This window comes from Plectropomus leopardus, chromosome 1 (genome assembly GCF_026936395.1).
Source record: "Plectropomus leopardus strain MGB_pleo_1.0 chromosome 1, ASM2693639v1, whole genome shotgun sequence".
NCBI classification, from domain to species: domain Eukaryota; kingdom Metazoa; phylum Chordata; class Actinopteri; order Perciformes; family Serranidae; genus Plectropomus; species Plectropomus leopardus.
The window spans coordinates 4,998,321-5,011,727 of record NC_142176.1 but is presented as its reverse complement, the minus strand read 5'-3'; the positions used below and the strand labels follow the sequence as shown (position 1 = coordinate 5,011,727).

At 37.8% G+C, this 13,407-nt stretch overlaps 1 protein-coding gene across 1 annotated transcript in view; it reads right to left on the bottom strand.

The window, feature by feature from the left end:
- Nucleotides 1-12,297, bottom strand: part of tspan4a (tetraspanin 4a) — a 203,068-nt gene extending 190,771 nt beyond the window's left edge. Inside the window, exon 1 of the mRNA XM_042490493.2 lies at nt 12,195-12,297. The gene's annotated coding sequence lies outside the window, so the exon portion shown is untranslated. The remainder of the gene's footprint in view (nt 1-12,194) is intronic.
- Nucleotides 12,298-13,407: the final 1,110 nt, after the last annotated feature.

Here is a 13,407-nt window from a genome sequence, read left to right as displayed (position 1 = left end):
TATAAGAAGTAAACTTCATGAATAAGCCAGAGAGCAAGAGCTGGATGTTTTTCCAAACACACTGAGCGTCTGAGAGCTACCGAGCCTCTGTCAACAACACTCTTCAAACTTTTCCGTAACGCATCCTCCACCGGAGGAAGCAAACACAAGTATCGGGTAGCGTATTCCTCCTGACTTCCGACAGCTTTGTCTCCATGGCAACTAATCCGCAGGCTGTGGCAGTAAAGAAGTACCTTGTGAACTTCTCAATGAGAACAAGTCACTGTGGACTATGGAGTGGCAGACTGTGAATGTTAATTATATCACAGACCCAGATAGAAACACAACAAATTAGAGCAAAATTTGGCATTTTGTCCTGTACCACTTCCCTCCTGCGTGTGTGTGTGTGCGTGTGTGTGTGTGTGTACACATGTCTCTGTCTTAAAGTAATCCACAAAGACAACATTTGATCTCCTTTGCCACACTAAAATAACACAAAGCTTATCTAAGTGCATGGACAGATTATTAGACATACGGCCTCTGGACATAAACCTGCAAACCTCCCTGCGTGTTTTTGTGGTAATTTTTTGTCTTTTTGCATCATTCTGTGCATCTTTGTGGTAGGTTTTTTTTTTGCGTCTCTTTGTGGTCATTTTTCGTCTCTTTGTGGATATTTTGCATCTCTGGTTGTGCTGTGTCCCTTTACGGTCATTTTCCATCTCTTTGTAGTTGCTCTGCGTCTCCTAGTGTTCATTTTGTGTCTCTTTGCATCATTCTGTGCATCTTTGTGGTTGTTCAGTAGGGTTTTTTTACATCTCTTTATGGATATTTTGCATCTCTTTGTGTCTTTTTGGAACCTTTTTGTGGTTGTTTTGTCTCTATGTGGTAGCTTTCAATCTCTTTACAGTCATTTTCCATCTCTTTGTAGTTGTTTTGTGTCTCTTTGTGGTCATTTTCTATCTTCTAGTGGCTGTTTTGCATCTTTTCGTCATCACTCTGCATCTTTGTGGTTGTTTAGTAGTTTTTTGGGGGGTTTTTTTACATCTTTTTGTGTTCTTTTTGTGTCTTGTTGTGGTTGTTCTGTGCATTTTTGTGTTTTTTTTCATCTCTGTGTGGTCGTCTTGCGTCTCTACAGTTTTTTGGTGCCTCTTTTTGGTTATATTGCTTCTGTTTGTGGCCCTTATCTGTCTGTTTGTGGTACTTTTGTGCCTCTCTGTGGTTGTTTTGTGGGTTTTTTTAGTTGTTTTGCATCCATTTGGGGTCATTTTCCATCTCCTTGTGGTGGAATCTTTGTTTGTTTTTCTTTTTTGTGGTCATAATGTGCATCTTTGTGGTTGTTTAATGTTTAATGGTTATTTTTCAGTTGTTTTGCAACTTTTTGTAGCTGTTTTGCATCTCTTTCAGTTGTTTGTTGTCCCTTTGTAGTCATTTTGCTTCTGTTTGTTTATGTGTCTCATTGTGGTCGTTTTGTGTGGTTGTTTCGCGACTCTAACTGTTTTTTTTGTAGTTATTTTTCAGTTGCTTTGCATCTATTTGTGGTTGTTTTCCGTCTCCTTGTGGTAATTTTGTTTCTATTTTTATGTATGATTGACAGCAAGTAATGTAAACAGTCACTTCAAGCAGATGCTCTGACCCAGAGCGCTAGGCCCGTACAGTAACCCATTAATGACGATGATAAAGAAAGCGTGTATATGAGCTCTTTGTGGTCGTTCAGTGTCTCTTGAAGGTGTTTTGTGTCTCCGTGTGGTTGCTTAGCATCTCACTGTGATCATTTGGCATCTCTTTGTGGATATTTTGTGTCTCCTTGTTGTAATTTGCTAACACTCTGTGATTGTTTGGCATCTGTTTGCAGTCATCCCTTTATGGTCATCTACGTATCTTTGTAGTAATTTGATTGGTAACAAGAAATGTACACAGTCATTTTAAACGTATGCTCTGACTCAGGAGGCCTTTTGAACACTTGGACCTGCGCCCAGTAGTAACCCACCCGGTCTGTATGATGCGTATGTGAGTGTGAGTGTGTGTAGTTTGTCCAGGATGGAGCAGACCTTACAAAGGGCGCAGTAATCAAGGCAACAAAGCTCTCTATGCGAGAGCTGATTACAGTGCTGGAAGAATTACTGCTAACAGGGGCTAATGGCGTGTGACATTAGCCACTGTGAGCTGATTGGGGATATAATTAGATGAATCATTCTGAAAAGGCATGAAAACAAGATATTCTATTAGAGACAGCGTTCTTGATGCGACCCTGATTTTAAAAAAGAAAATACAGCAAATTAGGAAAATCCAATAATTAGTACTATTGAATGGGAAAAGAGTGGTATTGCTTAAGGTAAAAAGATGCCAGACTTATCACTCTCAGGGGGTTTCCACAATCTGGATTTTCTTACTAATCAGGACAATATGAAGCAGTTCTGAAGGTAAAAGTTCAGCTTACAATTTTTGTTTTCTTCCCCAACAACTTCTAAAAGACAGAAATCCCTTTCTGCATCTGAAATAGTTTGAATTTGGATGTTTTTGTTTGTGATCTACAAACACTAACCCATAAATGTTTGAGTGTGTTCTTTTTTGGCTCAGAGTTGTTGACAAATTAATTAAAAATGAAACAGTTGAAAATGATTGTTCCAAAACTTATTTGGGTGCATCCAAATGTCTTGTGGTTTCTCTCTGCAGCTTGACTTAACGTGTCAGCTTTTGTTCGCTTACAACGGCTGGACATGCTCTAAAACAAAACACAACATTCGTGATCCGATGGATGGCAGGAACATTCAGAAATAACAGGACTTTAGGAACAAAAAAGTTTTAAAGAGCACAGCAGGTGGCATCATTAGGAAACGGAAAACTGCGACTACATGGTTTCTTCCTGGTGCAAGTCTTCCAGACAAACGACCGAGAGAAAAAGGGCCCGAAGAGGTCAGGCGACAGATCGAGATCAGAATAAAGGCACAGAGTTCCTTTGATGCAGCAGAAAAACTTGACAAAAGGACAACAAACATTTTATTTCTCAAATGTGGGCTGGAAAGTAGCCATGAAATAAGTGCTGGGAAAAAGTGCCACATGGCAGCAGCCTGGAGACTTCAAATAGCAGATGAAAGGGTCTGAAAGCATGAGGCAAAATGCTTATAATTACCATTATAATAAACAACAATCTCAAGTTTTTAGCTGTTACGTAACTGTGGGACTGTGGAGCATCACAAGTGATATCATCCTGTGTGTGTGTGTGTGTGTGTGTGTGTGTGTGTGTGTGTGTGTGTGTGTGTGTGTGTGTGTGTGTGTGTGTGTGTGTGTGAGAGAGAGAGAGTTTTATTTTGTGATAAACAGTACATTCATTACTCTTCTCACTGCCTGTGAGAACCACGAGATACTGGCTCTTAAAAGTTGTTCATCTTTTCAAGAACAACACTTAAACTAAATTCTATTTTTTTAAATTTAAAAAAAACAGCTTTTTTCCACAGGACAATGTTGCAGTAAAGTAAGAGTTATTTAGATTCGATTAACTGTGATTTTTTTTTTAGATATTTTATTATTATTAATGTCATAATAATAATGATGATGGTGATAATAACAATAATAATGATAATAATTTTTGCCTTAGTTTTTGCTTGTTTTTTTCCTTTATTTCATTTTTTTGCTGTTACTTATTTTTACATAATTGTCTTGTAACTTTACTGATTTGTTGCTAATTTTTGCGTATTTTTTTGTTAATTTACGCATGGCCTTCCTCCCGTTTTATTGAAAGAAATCAAGCCAATATGCTCACGTTTTAAAGGGTCAATTTAACATCGTCTCAGAACATAATCCAGGGAGTGATCATTTTGTCATATTATTATGAAAGTAATTAAATAAGACAAAAATGCAATTCTCTCCAAACTCAGATTAAAACCTGAGAAAACTTGGTGACATCAGTAAACACTCACGTTCAATACAGTCTGTGATAGACTGGAGTGCCAATTTACTTTTCAACAGAAAACATTGTATAATTACTTTAACTGTCAAATTTGGCAGATATCTCCTTTTTTATGACAACATGAAGTTATTCAAATCAGGAGCCTATTCATATTGAGACAACGACATCAAAAGAAGACATATTTGACAGCAAACTTGGAAGAAGAAGCCACTCCTGATTGTTTGGGACAGCTTCCCATTTAAAAAAGTGCACAAGGAGCAGTCCAAATAAAAAACAGAGAAGCTTCACTCCCAGAAAGAAAAACGGGCATGAATGAATCCCATTCAAAGTCTCTGCGGTTACTTGAAGATAGCTGTTCACAGACGCTCCCCATTGAGTGGGAGAAACACTGCACACTTTTTAAAGAGTTGAAAAAGAAAATCCAGATGAGACAAGCAAACAAAGACACATCTAAGACGCTGGAGCTATAATTTCAGCCACAAACTGTCTCTGTTTAAATGGGATAATAAAAGAAAGAAAGTGGAAAAACAAAAGAAATGAAGCCACTCTACATTTTTCATTATGAGGTATTCTTTGCTGATTGTCAACAACAAATCACAGTTTACTTTGAATTCTGTGTGGCACAGTTCAGGACGTCATGGGACTGAGAAAGTTTCTGAAGGCATTATACTTCACATCTAGCAGACAGATGCTCTTCAGTTTGAAGTCATGAAAATTGATTTTCACTCTGAGGCAATAGCATGATCCGCGTCCAGGGAGCCAGCCTCTATAAAGTTAGGCTAAATCTATTAAGATCAGCAAAGACCGGCAACGAACGGCTGCCAAGAAACGAATGCAAATAGGATTCTTACTCTGAGATGTTTCAATCTCAGGGAGAACTCAGTGAAAACATAATCATACCAAGACACAGGAGCCCTTTTTCCACAGAGATCACACTATAGAGCCGCTTCAAAGTCCCATCTTTACACCAACTGAGCATTTCTGACCAGAACCAAACAACAGCGGCATCTCTCTGTTCAGTGTGGGATTTTAAATAGCATGCTGGCATTGTGGAATCAAATAGGCATGACGGGCATGAAGTTCAACACAACAGTGTCGACCTCTTAGTGTGATATATATCATACGCATCAGCAGTGCTTTATAAACAATAACAATTACATAACATGGCAATAAAGCAGCGTTTCCACCAAAACCTTTCACAGTTGTACCTTTGAAACCAAAAGTGACATCTACAGACAAGTATCCAAACCTAGAGCTGAGCGATATGGCTTTAAAATAATTTTTACAACATTCTTAGGCTATATCGCGATACACAAAATATATCTTAATATATTGATATCTCCTCTAAACGACTGTTAACTGCTAAAATACAAAATTATTGTTAAAGTTACAGTTATAAATAAAAGTAAAAGTAGCTACTGCCATAAAATAAAGTTACAGAAAACTAGTTATAATAAAGTTTAATAAAATACTGTTATAATGTTAAGTATAAAGTAAGATAAAAAACTAATAATAGAATAGAAGTCTTTATTAATAAAAAGTACTATAGTAAAGTTAGACCAAGTATTGTCATAATTAGCTAAATCCAAGCAGAACCCATGTTGCTTTTATTTTGAAGGACAAAACTCGTGACTAAATAGTCAGGACTACCTGCTTTTTCAACAAGAAATTGAAAAAAAAAAACACATGAAAATGACCCAAGAAAAGTGCTTTAAAAACTATAATAAGTAAAAAAAAATTAAAAATAAAATTATTACCATTGTATTTATAGCTTTTTGGACATTTGCCCTGCCCTTTTTTTTTCTAATAGTGAACTTTTATACCATATTTTCAATAAGCAACATAAATGAACATTTCATGTCCAAAGCGCGTCACAACGTGATATTCCCGCCTAGAACAGGCAGCGTTAAAGGAGCTAGGAGAGAAAGATAACTTTGACCGAACAAAGACAACCATACAGGAAATATTATATAAATATATATGTACTTTGTGGGATGCCTGAATGTCTGCAGAATTCCCCATGCAGTGCAAAATTACATGTCATGTAAGATTAGTTGCACCACCAAGAAGGATAAGAAGAACCAGCTATATACAGAATGTAAATACTTGCTGCTATTTTTATCCCCCACAGAGAGAAGTGAGGCGTCCAAACTAGAAGTTAAATACAACATAAAGCCGAGTCTGTCAGCCAGGAGCAGTAAATTATGGTGGGCAGACTGAGATATAGGGTATGAGGAGGCGAGGAAACGTCAAGAAATGCAGTGAGGGAAGAAAAAAAAACTCTGCCGTGTTGGTTTTTTTTGTTTTTTCTGTGTTAAACTGGGCGTGAGAGCGGGAGTCAGCAGCAGTGAAAGAGTGTGGTTATGGCTCGTGGTTTTCACTCGCTACTAACATCTCAGCAGAGCTCTCAGCGAGGAGGAACAGAGGGGACAAAATAGACCCTTCAAAATGTAAGAGGCCACGCTGGTGCCTCACATCCAGAGAGGACAGGCGGAAAAATAAAACAACCACCATGTGGAACATCAAGTATGTGCAGTTAAGTGCAAATTATTGTCGCTGTCAAGCACAGTCTGTTTTTATTTCCCCTTTGTCATTGTTGAAGCGCAGCCTTAAATGAAAACGTCTCCTATGTGACTCATATGGAAAAAGCACATTTCACTTAAATATACAATGTTTCGACATTTAAAAGCATACAAGTAGACAAGAACATGTTTTTTCTATCTTTTAAATTGAGGGATTGCACTTCATCACATATATAACACCCATAAAAACCACACACGTCTTTTCTTACTCTTAAGTTTTTGTACGGTTTTAAAAACAAGATTTAAAATGTTAATTAACGAGACTTAGATTATAAACTGCACGAGTTTGTAAACAGATATTTCACACGAGAAACAAACCAAATATAACACTGAATATAACAGGAAATTAGCAATACTTTATACAGCATCCACTTTAAGTCATTTATGATGTGATTTATGGCATTTGTTGTGTGCTTTTTCACTATTTTAACTTTTATTTTATTTCTATTTATAGGTTTTAACCTGTGTGTTTCTACTTTAACTGTTTTTTTAGTGTATCTGTTAATTGGTCTTATTTATTTATTTTTGGTTTTACTCGTGTCCTTCTTCATCAGTCTATTTGTCTTATTTTATTTTATTTTTAGTTATTTTATTCATTTTATTTCATATTTATTGTCTTCGTTTAATTGTCTACTTTTAGTATAGCTATTTTATTTAATTTTAACATTTTTTGACTGTTCTGACTCACATGTCTTTGGGCCTTTATTGGTTTATTCTTCATCTTAATCATGATTTTATTAGTTTTTAGTTTTTTTTAATGGATTAGACACTTAGACCGTTGACAGCTTTGTTTTGTGCCTCATGAGTATTATGTGAAGAAGGGGACACAAGGCAAATTCACAATGTTTTTTCGGATAAATATGCAGAATCAAAACAAATAGAAAAATACACTAATACATATTTTTAATATTATATTCCATTTCTGCCTAAAGCCGCTCCTAAATCCTCCAAGTTTCTTTACGAATTTAGTGTTACACAGGTGAGTGATTAATATCCAAACATTCATTTGGGGGGTGAAGCGTCCTGTAAATTTTAACAGGCTGATATGAAATGTGTATCCTCTCATGTAACTCAGTACAATAAAGCAGATAAGTGTATTTCCCAGAATCTCAGTCTACTGCTTCAGGATTTTACTTTTGTTTTTTTGTGAACAGCATCATTAAGGAAACTAATATCCATATTTTAAAGGATGTGTAGAATTTTGCCACAGGTGACTTAATTTTTGTGTTTGGAAATAGTTTACTAGGATTTGTTTTAAACTGTTGTTGCATGCATCCTGCATCTACGTGCTGTGTGTATTATTACTCTCCTTCAGTACTTTGGTTGTCCTCACAAAAATTGATCTCATGTTGCATTTTCATTGTTGAATCCAGACGTTATTTCTCGCTGCCTCATTTGACCCTGCAGAGTCATTCATTTTTAATCTCCTGGTATCTTATCTAATATTGTGCCTGCTGGCTCAATAATTAATTTATATTTGGCCTTATAATACTTTGTAGTATCTCTTGTCTGCTGCTGTACCTATAATTGATGGTCTGCAGGGTCACATTTCTTTGAGGTTTATTTTTTTGCACCATCTCCCACTGTCCATCCCATATTGTACAAAATCTAAACCGGGACATCCATCCTGTTTCACCTTATGTTACCTTACCTCTGATTCTCCTCAAGATATTATGTATTTTTTTAATTTTAAATTCCTTCTACCAGAGCTTCAGAATCACAAACTTAAGAAACACCTTGCATATGTAAGATATATTCAACATAACATATATTCCTCTCTGCGCCTTTCTTCTCCTGGCAGGACTGAAGAAAAGAAAAGTGGGCTACGAGAACATGAGGCTGAAAACTGCAGGCATAAAATATAGCGAGGGAACAAAGGGAGTGAGGACCGGCTGAAATCTGGCAACAAAAAAATAAAAATGTACTGAAGGAACACAGAACTGAGGGAAAATTGGGTGAGTGAATTTAGAGCGAAGCAAGCACACACACACACACACACACACACACACACACGCACGCACGCTACAATGCAGCCTTGTTATATCCACCTTCAGTGGAGCCACTGTTCGGGGCAATTATCCAGAGAGTCGCCACACCTAGACAAGCCCACATGGCAGCCACAGAGCAGGACAAACAACCCCAGCTGTGACGATTAAAGAAAACACTCGACACCTTCTCTCCCGCACATATTTTCACTGCTTCCTTCATAATAGCTAGATGCCATGCACCCAACACAGATTGAAAGCTGTGTATCGGCAGCAGCTTTGGTCTCGGCCGGTGATTGCAGGCTAAGTGTAAACAGCGGGCAGCTGCCAGAGTCATCAGTTCAGCCATGCTGGAGCTGATGACATGTGGGAGGACACGTGAAAAGGAAGCTGCCTCTTTCTCTTCACTGTCTCCGTCTGCACATCCTGAAATGTGTCAAAGCAGTCTGACTGTCACAGCGAGTGGGAAAGTGCGGGAGATTTCATGAGCAGTCGTCACCAGGTTATATATAGAACATGAGTTTATTTATGAAGGGAAAATGTGCCCTTCAGTCGCACTGTTGGATTCATCAATCAGGAGCTATTCAGCCGAGTAATTGACTTCTTTACTAAAGTTTTCCAGTCAATCTACCATTTGATTTCCACATTTCACAAGCTTCAAGCAACAGTTACTTCCATTACTGATCAATCAATATTGATGATCAATTCATTCATTTTGACAACAATCAATGAGAAAAGCAAACACAAGTAGCGATGCACCAATCCTCTTGATCAGGGAACCAAGCAACCTTTTCCTCGGAGCCCCAAACCGCTCATAAGCCTCTCTCCAGTGGCTCCATTTGGCTTTGCCAAAAAAATTGATGAATACAAGGTTTTGGGGTTTTTTTTAAGATGATGTCTTTGGATTTTTGCCTTTATCTGATAGGACAGCATTAGTGTGAAATGGGGACAGAGAGGAGATGACGTAGCAAAAGGCCACAGCTGCAAACATTTACATTTTTATTATCATTGTTAGTCTAAAGTTATTTTTACATCCAGCAAACGTCCATCCAGCAGTGATACTCAATTTATGGCCCCTGGACTAAATTTTATCCTGCAATATGGGGTCCAGGTGGCCCTCCGTCTAGAAATAGAAATAAAGTATCTAACACTGGGAAAAAACAGGCTAAATAATGTGCCTAAATGCATAAAAAGCTTCAACAGAGAGCATGCTAATAAAAAATAAATAAAAAGTGCCATTGGAGGATCTTCAGCTAACCTGTGTGGGACTGCTGAGACTGGATTTGTAATGTTTATTAATTTCATCTGATAAATATTATTTTGGTTTTTCAGTTCTTATTGCCGCTCTGTGTACACAAGGATCATTTTCGCAGTGTTAATATATGAATGCAGATTTCTTTTTTTCTGATTTCAGTAGGGCCGTTCTCATCTAAACATGGCCTCAGGCACAAACTAGGTTTAGAAAAAATGTTATTGTTTGGCTTAAAATAATTTGTTTTTGTAACTAACATTACGTTTGTCACATGACTGATGTCACAGAAGTCAAACCTCACTTCATCGCGTAACATATGTCGATTGTTTTTAAAAGAAGTCACCGTTGACTGTGGGACAGGAACACTGGTCTCATGGGTGAAAGTCCTTTGCTTGTTTGACCAATTCACCATCACTCCTGCCAGTCCTACAGTGTCTTCTTCTGTCTTTATACATCACACAGACATTATCGTGTTTTGTACTAAGTCAACTCACTTCGTCCTGGAATAATTACTATGGACAGTAGAGCGCCGTACGTAAGTTTGGGTCATAATTACCTGGTGGCAGTCAACCTATGTGGCCGTTTTTTCACTGAGAGCAAGCTGAGTTTTTTTTAATCAATGTCATGATAAAATGTACTGATTCTGATACAACTTACACTAATTGTACTGAATTTGTAATGCTCACAGCAACCCCTGAGGCTTAATATTGTCTCATTTGTTTATGAGTTCACATGCATAGTTCACATAAAGTCCGATTGGTGCATCTCCAATTACAAGTCACTGCACCCCGTTCAGTTAATTATGAGAAGAAATGAGAAACAGCAAGCCCTCATATTTAAGAGGCTCTAACCAGCTTCATAATTGCTTTATAAAACTGACTCATTGATCATTAAGTAAGTTATAGTTTCAGTGCCATTTTACTTTGATTCCTTATTTGAGCTTTTTCTTTTCTTTTTTTGTTCCCTGTGGACGTTTCAACCAGCTTTTTTAAAGATAATTTTCTAAATTTAATAAATTCTTGCAGTTTGTGGAACATTTGTTACCAAGGTGCTTATTTTTTCCCATGTTTTTGACGGTTGATATACTTGCGTGAGGTGTCTGAAAGCAGCACGAGAATAGTGATGTCGCTCCGGGTCTCAAAGGGTTAAACGGTTTTAACAAACACAGAACATGCTTGCTGTATTGGACTGCATTAGTCTAAAACAGGCGTGCAGGTGCATATTATCATATTTCTGTTTGAATTCCCGGTAAAAAAAAGAGGGAGCTGTGATGTCTGAAACTACCCAGCAGCTCCTACAGGAAGCGTGTTAACTTTTAATATTCATATGTTTTTAAAAGGAGAGCGCAGTAGCTCCGTTTTTATAGCCGAGAAAAAGTTAAAACGAAAATGTCTCGTAGATGCATTGCATTCTGGTCTATTGTGGTTTCCGTCACCACACATCAAACGGCATCTCTCACTTTATGCCAAAACATGTCTCTATGTATGACTGTAGAGAATCTGCACGGACTTTAGACTCTGTAATAACAATAATAAAAAACGACATCTCTTTGATACTGAGGGACTGATGCTAAACCTGTCAGTTAGCGTTGATGTTTGTGGGAGATTTTCCCGCTTTTAAATCCCGCTGATGTAACAATAAGGAAAAACACACCACAAACCAGCAGCACTGGGAGCTGTAATACAAAATAACCTCCTGCTTTAACTGTTTGTAAGGCAGATTTCCGCTTTAATAGAGCCTCTCTGCCTTCATTAAAGTGCAGATGAATTTTTAATGTGACCCTGCCACATGTAATATGGAGCAGCTTCATCTGGGAGAATTTAAGACCTCTGCTCACCTAACATAAGGGCACATTGTACGGCAGCGAATTCCTCTGCACTTTGCCAGCCAGCTTTGAGAAGTCAGTGAGGCCTTAAGTTCCTGTAACCCCTCCAGAGAAAAGGAAAAAAACTGATGGGAGGGAGCAGCTTGAGGAATGGTTGGTATTCTGAAATGTTGTTCTTCTCCACAAGTTTATTTCTGTCTTTCATCGAGGTCCGGACAAACATTCCCTCCCGGCCAATCAGAGCGCTTCATTCTCCCACATCACATTTCCACCATCAAAACAACCGATTTTATCGACTAACAAGTGGAATAAACAGTGCAAAAAAAAAAAAAAGTGTCTTTTATCAGCAAATGATATAATGAGTGAGCTCAAGTGTGATTAATGTAATCCCACCCTTAAGTAAACAACATTCATTAACCAATTCACGCAAGATAAATGGAACCAGGATATAGTTTATCCTTTCTAATTAGACAAACTCGGGCGGCAAAAGCTTCCCATTTATCACAGTTAAATCTCTAAAACAAGGTCACTGACATCTGTGTTGGAGCTGGAATACAGAATTAAAGAGCTGGAGGATGATGTAGAGGAGAGGAGAGGTCAGGAGGAAGAGTTAAGTGATGCAGCTCATTTGAATAGCAGAAGAGAAATGTTAAAAATGACTTACCACACACTTATCTCACTCTACACTCTCTCCAGGCTGTCCCTCGTCTTCCCTCAGTGTACGACAAAACTTCCCAAGTTGTTCCTCTCCACACACTCCCTCTCTCTCTCTCTCTCTCACTCAGCATGGATGCACATGTGACTGTCACCGACCCGCCAAAACAGCCAGAGGTCGACATCTAGTGGTGAGTCGAGCTTAAGCTCCTGCTCAAATATAATCATCCTTCTGTAGAGCTGTTGGCCCACTGACAATATCCAAAAGTAATTTATAGGCTAATTTGCTCTGATTCATTCGGCGATTTAAAAACAGCATCCGATGAATACAAATAGCTGCTTATAATAAACACAAATGGCCCTCCGCAGACAGTTTGCAGGTTCGCACGCAAATTATTTTTCATTAACAAAAGTAATATTTTCATCACACGGTGGTGACAGCTTATTTTCACAGCTCACTATATTAAAGAGGGTTTTAAATTCTGCTTTTGAGACGAGGAGTCAGATTTAATGTGAATTATGAGGATTCAAACAGGACCTGCGATGTGGCCTGTGGCTCGTGATACATTTTTAGCACATCGGTGTTTGGACGCGTTCCTGAGTTTGGACTGGAAGACAGCCATGTCCTCTTGGCACCGGTTTGCAAACATCTTTTATTGGATGATTGTCAGTGTTTTTATCACATTTGTGTTTGTGCTGGCAGACCCTTGTTTTCTTTACTTTTTCACAATGTTTGTTGTGTTTGAGGATGCAGCGCTAAAAGAAAAAAAGGTCGCCAAAGCTTCACGGGGAGGTCGTCAGGCTTTCCTGATTTTAAGATGTACACAATGAAACTTACACTGCCTCTACATCCGTGACGGCGCTGAGGAATTCTGTTTTTTGGTTGTCCGTCCGTCTGTCCATCCATCTGTCCCGTTATCCAGGAGGCGATATTTCAGGGAGGCCTTGAGGGAATTTTTTCAAATTTGGCACAAATGTCCACTTGGACTGAATAATGAAGTGATTAGAACTGAAATCTTGTTTTGAAAATATACATTAGGCCTACAGTATATTTCTGTCATTTTTTCCACATTTTCTTTATTTATTGCATTCATTTATTTATTTATTTTTGTAGGGAAACTAAATGAAATTGATATTTTTAAAGTTTACATTATCATTCCAATAAATACATATATATATATATATATATATATATATATAATTATAATATATATTTGTCAGCA